Below are 11,179 nucleotides of genomic sequence, written 5' to 3' on the forward strand. Positions count from 1 at the left end.
TCATACCAAGTCTAGTAGAATGGGTGAAAAGAATAAATACAAACTAGGCGATTTCTGAATGATATGACATGATTGTAACAAAATTAAAAGTAACTGCAAAATTTTAAGTAAATCAAGAACTTTTTTTAACCCTCACCCGAAGATATTTTTCCATTGATTTTTAGAGAAAGTGGAAGGGAAAGGGAGAGACAGAGAGAAATATCGATGTTAGAGAAGTACATCAATTAGTTGCCTCCTGCACAAGCCCTATCCAAGGCCCTGGCTGGGGAGGAGCCTGCAACCAAGGTATGTGTCCTTGGCCTGAATCGAACCCGGGACCCTTTGGTCCGCAGGCCAGCCCTCTATCCACTGAGCCAAACTGGCTAGGGCTCAAGAACTATTTTTATTTGCTTAATTAGGAAAAAGAAATTCAATAATTACGTGCTAGGATTAGTACAACTATATTGAGGTCTCAACATTGTTAACAGAAATATCTAATGTTCATTGTTAAAATCCATCTCTTCTTGTTCCTATGGGGCTATGTGCAGCCCTGTGCCCAGGCCAGAGCCCTGTTACCTCCAAGGCTGTTCAATGTTGCAGGCTTTCCTCTCCCTCTTTGGATAACCATAGAGCTCTTCAAATCCCCGAAATGACTGCTGAACCGCCGGTTCCTCCTGCCCTCGTGGGATTTCCTGTCGTGTAGTCGATGTCTCCTCCTCTAAGACAAAAACCGAACTGTGAAACACACACTTCCTGTAGGATTTCACAAATCCTTCTTTTCGGAAATTTTCACTTTTTCTCACTGTCTGAAAGTCAAGCAAATCTCTGACACCCATGTTCTCCAATGGTCCTGCCCCTTTCTGTGACTTCTGGAAATAATTATCTTTGCACTTCAGAGATGAAAGCTTGGTTATATATGTGACAGACCAAGCAGATGTGGCAGAACAGATTATGCTGCACATTGTCTCGTGTCACAGCTGTACAGCTGATGGAGAGCTTGCCTGTGATGATGTCGTTTAGAGCTGTTAGCAAAGATGGTTCTTTGGAGGAAAAGGATGAACATCCCTTCTATCGCATGATCTAGCTGTGAAACCTCGGGTGCATGCGTCCAAATGATTTGGGCTTTTATTTTCCTTTTAAAATTTATATAAGTAAAACATGGATACAAAGCAAAGCAAAGTAGGAAATAGACAGCAAGTGTTTAGAAAATTCCCTTTGCCAATAGCCACAATGACACAGAAAGCAATCTATATATATAAAAGTCTAAGCCACTATTTCAACCAGTCAACCGAATGACCAGTCGACAGGTCGCTATGACATGCACTGACCACCAGGGGACAGATGCTCAACGCAGGAGCTGCCCTCTGGTGGTCAGTGCGCTCCCACAGCCAACCTCCCACAGCCAGCCAACCTCCTGCGGCCCCAACTGGGATTGAGTAAGATGGCCCTGATTGGTCCTGATCACTGGCCAGGCTGAGGGACCCCACCCATGCATGAATTCATGCACTGGGCCTCTAGTTTTTAAATAAGAAACAATTGTGCCATTAGTTTAATAAGGAGTAGTGTGTATCATACTGTGACAAGTACTTCTCATTATCAGATTTTTTTTTTTTTTCATGGAGCCTATGATTAAAAAGCATTTTTAATCTTGCTTTTTAATTCTTTAAAGAAGACTTTTTTGTTCTTTGAAGAATTCCACAGTTCAGATAGTAACCTGCAACTAGATAGTGCTTTACATTATTCAAATAATCTCATGTCTACCGGGTGACAAGGTAATTTTAAAACAAATTTTAAAAACATGATGCAGAGTAAGGAAGCGTTCCATATGTGCCCCTCATGTCACATAGCACGCAAAAACCCTGCACTCTCATTCCTAATTCTCGATGGTTGCAATGGAATGAAATGACTCCTGTTTTCTCAAGGCTGCAAAGAAGAAGGAAGAAAAACACATGTAGTTCTTGATATCTAGATGAGAAATCTCTTGGTGAAGTTTGAGGACCTGGTGGCCATGCTTCTGGAGGGCATCAAAACTTTGACTCAAATGACCAATCTAGAACCCTGCAAGTTCATGATGGACCTTCAGGTGTTTAATGAAAGGAGGACAAAAATTCATTTTGATGGAAGATGAAGTTAAAAAAGTATCAAACACCTGTGTGTGTGTGTGTGTGTGTGTGTGTGTGTGTGTGCGTGTATGCAAATGGATGGCAGGATTCATATTAGAACTGTCTATGGATCCTAGTCTGTTTTACTGTGTTCACATTAAAATCAACATTAATTATTTCTTGTGCTTGGTATTTAAAGCAGAAATGTAGAAAATGTTTATATTTTATTGATTTTTTATTATTTTATTTTTATTTATTTATTTTTTTTTATTTTTCAGGTAAAACTGTGCTCTCTTTTTAATTCATGTTTCCTTCTTGGTTGCAAGTAGGTCCCCACCTCTCATGAATAGTGCATCTGAACAGGCTGAGCCAGAGCCAGCCTGAACACAGGCCCCAAACCAGGGCTTTTGGAAAAACGAGAACAGCAAAACCAACTTCTTCAGGGAGAAAGGGCCTATGAGCAGGAGGGTCCAAAGCTCCACTCTCTAAAAAGAAAACCTGGAGCTCAATATAAAAATGGAAACCAAAATGTATCAGATATGAAGCATAGTACCTCATATACTCAAGCTCAAGATGGTTTTTTGGAGAAATAAGTATCCGATTATCTGGCCTCTTGTATGAGGAAGGGCCCCATGCCAGCATTTTTTTTTTAATATATTTTATTGATTTTTTTACAGAGAGGAAGGGAGAGAGACAGAGAGTCAGAAACATCGATGAGAGAGAAACATCGATCAGCTGCCTCCTGCACATCTCCTACTGGGGATGTGCTCGCAACCTAGGTACATGCCCTTGACCAGAATCGAACCTGGGACCCTTCAGTCCGCAGGCCGATGCTCTATCCACTGAGCCAAACTGGTTTTGACCCCATGCCAGCATTTTTAAAGGAAGATGTCTTTGTTTCTATTTCATTGCCCAAACCGGTATACAATCTACTAACAGGGAGATAATGAATCAGAATAAATCAGCTCACTCACAAGAGACACTCCTAGATAATGATTTTGGTTGCTGAGACTATTCGGCACATTATTTCAAAGTGGCAAACTTAGAGGTAACTTCAAAGGAGAATTTAAAATTGGCAGCCACAGTCACTGGTAGAGTGATGTGAGCTACACAGCCATTTTTCAGTGTATATGTCAAGGGGCCCAAACCCCTGATCATCAAAATAAGTTATTTTGTACATTGCAGCACATGGAACAATAGAGGCAAAGACTTTTCTTGGAGAGTCACGGAAAGGCATTTGCAAAAGGTTCATCTCACTCTGAGTGGAAGGCCTGGAGCCAGTGCTGCAGCACGGCCTTCATTAGCTTGATCCCTTCTCTTCTTCCATTGCGTGGCTTCAGTAGGAGCTGCCTTTTCTAAACGTTCTGCAGGCTTCTTCTCTTCCTCTTCCTCCTCCTCTTCCTCATCTTGGGGATGGAGGTCTGGGTACTTCTGCATGCATTCCTGCAAGGCCTGGACAGGTCTACACAGTCAGACCCCTTGAGATCCTCCATGCTGTAGTGGAAGCAGGAGAAGGCTGACTTGAATTGTTCCCCACAGGGGCCACTAGCCATTCCCGCAAGGCACGGGCAGTTCCGGCTAATGTCTCCATTCGGCAGGATCAATCCATGCTCCTCGTATGGGTCATTGGGATCGTCAGCCACCAGCTCTGCACTGCTTGGAGGTTCATGGTCTTCTTTGGTCATAAATATGATTCCATCCTTCCCTTCCTGCCCGCAGTAGGCCATGGCTGCCGACCAGCGCTCAGACCTCGCCGTGGTTCACGCCGTGACCTCTTCTCGGGTAACTTATCGATTATTTTAGATGGTTGATGCCCGGCGCTCACACACTTCATGTGCATTTTAAAAAGGACCTCCCTTGCCACAAGACTTGCAGGGTCTGTGAGCACTTGAGGATTATGATTGAGGGCATTTTGCATTTTCTAGATAAGTAATTTCACATCCACTCTCCCTACCTCTCAGTTCCTGTGCGTGGAGGGCCTGCTTTGCTCTAGTTGACCACTTTCTGACCAATCTGAGGCCCTGCTGAACTGGCACTTCATTGTAAAATTATCTCGATGTCTTTCAGGAAAAGTGTGTATGTTCCACTTTTGAGCTCATGTAAAACTTCCTCTCTACTGTCCTTTAGTCAGTTTCTCCAGTACAGTGGTCATTCATGTAGTATTCTCTTTACATCTCCTGATGACTTTACATGATCATATCCTCCTGAAGAATCGATTGGTATTTTAGTGGGTGATTGCCACGCATGTGTTGCCTAGAGGTAGAGCAGAGAGAGCATCATTCATGTACTTGAAAAAACAGAAAGATCAATCTGGTCCAAAAAGTATAAAAGGATCAATAGTCCATAACAAAAATAATAACTACATTATTTGGGGAATTAAGAGACATTGTTGGAAGCATTTAATGATAGGATCGATGTTTATCTTTCACAAGTTTAAATGAGAATTCAGCCAGATTTTCCATGGGAGCTCCTTTATTGCATAATAAGTTATATCTGCTCTGGAATATTTCTGAGCACTGAGATATTTAACATATCCTACAAGTAAACAATTACATTTTCAGTAAACGTTTTAATGTTCTACTATGATGAATACTGTTGACAACTTCTTTCTTTGGCTTGTGGTTTGTCGGCAGTTTGTAATGTCCCTTTCTGGAATCCTAGACGCTCTCTGTCACCCCTTCTTTCGAAGATTTAGAAGCAATCCTATCGGGAGGTGTAGACGAAAAGAAGGATAAACTTTAAAAATAAGATATGAAAATAATTAATTGTGATGACCCAATGTATTAGGAACTATATAAGAATCCTTTTTCTTTCCAATTTCTTTTCTTCTTCTTTTCCTTTTGATTTCCTTGCATACCCACCTCATTTTTAAAATGTGAAAGTGTGACTAATGAAAGACCTAGGAAGCAGCATCTAAAAATGAGATTACTGGGTAAGACGTAGAACTTGGCATATTATATAGCACATTCCCTAAACCTTACTCTATTCACTGATATCAAGCCAACATACCCTACTGAAAAATAAGTACATGGTGCTGTATAAAAGCAAAAATACATACTTTATGTATTTGAGAGTTCAACTGAACTGACACTAACTGAAATGGGAGCTGATTTTGACTGATTTTTTGGTTTGACTGGATTTTTTAATGAACTTTTAAAGCAATTTGATGGATGATTGTGACATTTGTAGGCACAGCACTGGTAATTATAATAAAATGGGGAAAACAAAAAACCCCATATTTATAATTGAAAAATATCTGCATGTTCCAGTCTGAGATGAGTATATATTATATAATGTAAAATTTGTTTTTTAACTATATTTTAAATATATTTTTATTTATTTCAGAAAGGAAGGGAGAGGGAGAGAGAGAGAGAGAGAGAGAGAGAGAGAGAGAGAGAGAGAAACATCAGTGATGAGAGAAGATCATTGATCAGCTGCCTCCTGAATGGGATCGAGCCCTAAACCTAGGCATGTGCCCTGACTGGGAATTGAACCATGATCCCCTGGGTCATAGGTCGATGTTCAACCACTGAGCACACTGGTCAGGCTAAATTTTGTTTTTTAAAAGGGGAATAAAACTTGGCCTGATAATTTTTAATTACTTTGGCCACTTTGAAATACTTTTATTTCTGAGTAAATCACGAACAAGACATATATCTTGGGTAAAGATGTAAAAGCTTGGTTACACTAATGTTCATAAGTCACAATTAGAAAAGTCAACACAATCAAAGAACTACTCATAGAAGAAAATTTTCACATCTTTTAAATCTCTAAATATATTTAAGTGACACGTGAACTCACTCTTCTCTCTTAAAATTTATTAAGTTTTTAATCATGAAAGGTAGTTGTAGCAGGATAATAATTTTGAGTTGTTGACAGAGATAATTTTTTCTTACGTTTACTGGATCCATGTGTCTTGGCTCCCATGACTCCCTCCACTCCTCCAAAAAGTAAAGAATCCACCTTCACTATCTTTGTGAGTTTTGAAAGAGATTCTTGCAACCCAACACTCTATTTGTATATTTGGAAACTTGGGTTTGGCATTAAAAATAAAAGCTCTGAGGAAATTAAATCCAAGTACATTTCTTTACCTCATAGACACTGTTGAGGTGGAAGGTAAGAGAAGAGCTCAAACAGGAATTTAGCAAGTTAGATGCACTCAAAAATAATACCGAAACTAATTGACCACCCTTGACCCTTGGCAGCGTGTCCAGGGCATAATGTGATGGAACTCCTTTGGAGGCTTAGGAGTAAAGAGGAGAGAGACCTTGCCCCTCACTCTTCAGGTAAAGACAGGATGACAGAGAGGCTCACTGCAAAGGCCCTGCACCATTCCTTCACTTGATGACTTGCACATGAGAAGAGTTGCCTGCTTAGTTTCCTGTAGTTCCAAGTTAACCTAGGAACGTATCTCCTCACCCAAGATTAGGGCACAGAGCAAAAGCATGAAGAATTAGGGAGGAAGGGAAGGAAGAGGGTGAGATTGAGTTTTGGGGATTTTTCTGCAGATGGAAGAAAAGCCAGCTGAGAACTAGGAGTGCTTATCTTGCTGGAAACTGGATGAGTCACAGTTACATCTTAGCAGGTGCCAATATTAAGGGGACCTGTGTGATGGCCAGGTGGGGCAAATAAAAGAGAATGTCAATACAGAACAGGGGCTTGTGACACCTGAGAGGTAGTGGGTCTCTTCTGTCTACGGTAAAGGTAGCATTGGCTTAAGCCACCTAGGGTTTAACACCAATCTCAGGAAGAAAAAAGTGGAAGGGAGGCTATTCTCAATTAGTTCAAAATCAAACCTGAGCTGATTGAAAAAAATAACAAATTGGATTTCTTAAAAGTGACTGCTAGATGAGATAAAATGGGGCCTTGATTACTACAATAGTTACATTTTTACACTCTTATTTTTGTGGCTACAATTTATACCAGCTCCATATCTATACTTTATTTATAGATCAGATCATCTTTGATTTTTATTTTTTTGCAAAGGCAGATGAAAGAGAACTATGATGCCAGAACTATTATGAACTAAAAAACAATAGGAAACCACTATTAGCAAGTTTGATGTACTGAAACTGATTGACCAAAATATTCTTTTTTTTTTTTTTTTTTTTTTACATATTGCACTTTACTTTGAAGTACAAAGCCATAGAAGTTGTTCCTTCTTTGAATTCATTTTTAACAATTTGGAAATTCCTCCAAACACTGTAATTTTTTTTATGAAATAAGGATGATATGATACTCTTTTTCAACACATGTACTGAAACGTTGTGCAAAAGGGTTGAAATGGTTAATATCAAGAGTAAAAAGTTGTGATAAAATTAATCATGTTTGTTTTATTCCATAAAGATGCATGTTTCTACTTATGTGGTTAACCTATGAATTGGTATAGTTGTCATGATTAATGGCTACAAAGCATAAAACCCGTTTTGGTAAAAAAAAACCTGCTACTGAAAATGACAAAAACTGAAATAATTTACTCAAGGGTTAATAAAAAATAAAGAATGGAAAAATCATAAATAAATTATTCAAGAACTAAAGCAGTCATTTACATGTTTAATATATTATACTAGAGGCCTGGTGCATGAATTCATGCACCAGTGGGGTCCCTTGGCCAAAACCCAGCTCTCCGACATCCTCCAAGGGGTCCCGGATTGCGTGAGGGTGCAGGCCAGGCCAAGGGACTCCATTGGTACATAATCGGGACCGGGGAGGGACGCAGGAGGTTAACCATCCAAGGAGGAACTGCAGGAGGATTCTAGGGTGTGTCCGGCCCATCTTGCTCAGTCCCAATCGGGTGGACCCCAGCAGCAAGCTAACCTACCAGTTGGAGCGTCTGCCCCCTGGTGGTCAGTGCACATCATAGCAAGCGGTTGAACAGCCTTAGCATATCATTAACATATTATGCTTTAATTGGTTGAACAAATGACTGGATGACCAAACACTTAGCATATTAGGCTTTTATTATATAGGATTATACTTATTACTAAAGGCCCAGTGCATGGATTTGTACACATTGAAAGGAAATTAATTAGAAGAATATTTTAGAGGCCAGGGAGGGACTGCAGGAGGTTGGCTCCAGGGCATGTCCAGCCCATCTGGCCCAGTCCTGATCAGCCGGATCTCAGCAGCAAGCTAACCTATCAGTTGGAGCGTCTTCCCCCTGGTGGTCAGTGCACATCATAGCAACTGGTCAAACGGTTGAACCAATGGTCAGACACTTAGCATATTAGGCTTTTATTATATAGGACTAGAGGCCCAGTGCACGAAATTTGTGCACTCAGGGAGGGGGCGTCCCTCAGCCTGGCCTGTGCCCTCTTGCAGTCTGGGAGCCCTCGGGGGATGTCCAACTGCTGGTTTAGGCCTGCTCAGGGGAGTGGGCCTAAGCCAGCAGTCAGACATCCTTAGCACTGCAGCAGAGGTGGGAGCAGCTCCTGCCACCGCCGCTGCGCTCACCAGCCATGAGCCCAGCTTTTGGCTGAGCGGTGCTCCCGCTGTGGGAGCTTAGTGACCACCAGGGGGCAGCTCCTGCATTGAGCATCTGCCCCTTGGTGGTCAATGCATGTCATAGCGACCGGTCATTCCGCCGTTTGGTCGATTTGTATATTAGCCTTCTATTATATAGGATTATATGTAAGTAATAGTATAATAGATATGTATATGTGTATATGCAAATACATATTATAGATGACATGTTATATTGATAATGGTAGTTATTTAGTATGTGGAAGATTGATTTTAAATAATGTTAAAACTAAATGTTAAGGTTATGAGATTAATTTACAATTTTAATTGGTACAATAAATATAAATTTACTTATAGCACCAAAGTTTTAATCAACAAAGTAGAAAAATGTAATTTCAGTGGGACTTTGCAGAGAATAGTAAGTACACTAGTAGACATGCTGTTAAGTGTCCAAAATAATATTCTTTTAATAATTGAAACAATCATCAATAGAGTAATATGGTTGAAAATTACTTATATAATATCTCATCTACATAAGTGATGATGAAAAATAAAATTCATACTTTAAATCCTAAAAAAATGCAACAAACCTGTAAGAAAGCTATTTTCTCCTTGGTTGCTTAACCTAAGACCATGATGGTTTCAAAGTATATTATAAAAGAGGGAAATTAAAATGGGAGAAGCTAAAATTCTAGTTTTTAAACATATTTCAAACTCATGTGTACAATAGCTTTAAAGTTAGCATTTAAAGCCTGGATGTGAGTGTCTCATTTTTGCTTCTGTGCCAACTGAAAATATTTGTAGCTGCATCTGGAAGATGTAGGGAAGGTTCAGCCATTTGATTTATGAATCCTACAAGTGGAGTGTCTAGGGCAGGGGCTTTTAATCCCCAGTAAAGTCTTTGAATTCATAAACATCTTGCAAAACCCTATTCACATACACAGAAAGTGTATTTAATCAACATTGGTTTACAGGAAGTGGAGCAGAACAAAAGCAGTTAGTGAATAATTAGGGCTCAAATACTCAAAATCGGGCAATGTTGTAAAGTTGTGTTCTACTGTGAGTATTCTCTTGTCTGAACTCCCTTTTGTTTGAATTTGCCTTAAATTTTACCCATAAAGGCAAGCATCCACGTTTGCTGAAGAGTTTCTTGGGATATGAAATGTCATGGTCCTAATAACTCTTAAACATGTTCCAAAGCTTAACTCATCACGATTTTTGTGTTTTATGAGGGCACATTTTGCCTGGTAAAAGGTGCCATTCCCATCAGATGCCTCACACATGTCTAGATATCAGCAGGTGTTATGAGTCAGCAGGTGAACAAACACATTTGTGCAAGTTGAAAGTTTTTCTATGGATGAAGGCAACCATGTGGTCAGCTGGTGGCTTCATGGTGGGAATATTCCTAGGATGTGTTAAATATATAGTTGGGTGGGGATGGGGCAGCCAGGGTTGCAAGAAAGGGAATCATTTACTAGCTGAGAATCAAATAAGTATGTTCATATGTGTGTGGAATCAGACCTAAGTCCTTTATTTGGATGGAGAACAGAAGAAAGATAGGAAGAATAAGAGTGTTTTGATGGGAGTTAGTTCGACCAATTTCCAGATGGTAGGTTAGGTCTTCAGTGTCATTTCCTCTGCCTCTTTCCTCTTTGCACTTTCCACTTGCCTTCATTCTCTGGCCTGGATGAGTAACAACACCAGTACAGGGCCTTGGTTTCCCATGTTTATTAGTCAGGAATTTCACTATCCTTAGTTCATCTGTCTTAGAACCTTGGGGTTTAGTGTAATGAGAATGGGCTCAGAACCTGGAGGAAGGGGGATCAGGGTTGATGTATGGTGTGACCATTCCTACAAGACCTTGAGCAAGATACCTAACCTCTCTGAACTTAAGTTCGTCATTAGTAAATTGAGGATTAACCTATATTTATTCCTATACCCTAGGGTCACTAAGGCTGGTTATAGATGACAGAACACACTGAGTGTTTAACTCAGTAGTCTAGTACAAAGGATTACTCACTAAATGACACTGTTTCTCTTTTTAACACTCCAGAGCTGAAACACTGTTCCATGTCATAAGTACTTTATCCCATCCTCCTCCTCAGGCCCAGAAATTATTTTCTTGAGTGAACTCAGTGCCCAGCACCTCCCCCTGTCCTTCTAGCACCCAGCTCCTTCCTGACAACTTCATAGTCCTACATCAGGTTCTGCCTCATCTTGGTAACTGGCCTTCACTTGAGTTCAGGTATCTGGGTGGTCTGTGAGAAGCACTGGTATAGAGAACCTTGGAAATCTGGGGCAGTAGAGAAGAGAAAGAAGAGGGTAAAACTGAAAAGATGGGAGCAAAGGAGAATAGACTTTAGTGGGCCTGTATTAGTCTACTAGAGCTGCTCTAGCAAAGTACCACAGAATGGGTGGCTTAAACACAGAAATTTAATTACCTAAGAACTAGAGGCTAGATGTCCAAGATCAAGGTGTTGGCAGGGTCTGAAGCTTCTGTTTTTGGCTTATAGATAGCTGTGTTTTACTAGTATCTTCACATGGTCTTCCCTCTATGCCTGTGTCCTCATCTCTTCTTACAACGACACCAGTCATATTGGTTCGGGGCCACCCTAATGACCTCATTTATCCTCAAC

General features: G+C 40.4%; 1 pseudogene across 1 annotated transcript; it reads right to left on the bottom strand.

Moving 5' to 3' along the window:
* Positions 1-3,381: 3,381 nt before the first annotated feature.
* Positions 3,382-3,808, bottom strand: LOC308519925 (mitochondrial intermembrane space import and assembly protein 40-like; annotated as a pseudogene). Its single transcript has one exon. The product of its transcript is annotated as a mitochondrial intermembrane space import and assembly protein 40-like (transcript).
* Positions 3,809-11,179: the final 7,371 nt, after the last annotated feature.

The sequence above is a fragment of the Myotis nattereri genome (genome assembly GCF_964212035.1).
Source record: "Myotis nattereri genome assembly, chromosome: 5".
Lineage (NCBI taxonomy): Eukaryota > Metazoa > Chordata > Mammalia > Chiroptera > Vespertilionidae > Myotis > Myotis nattereri.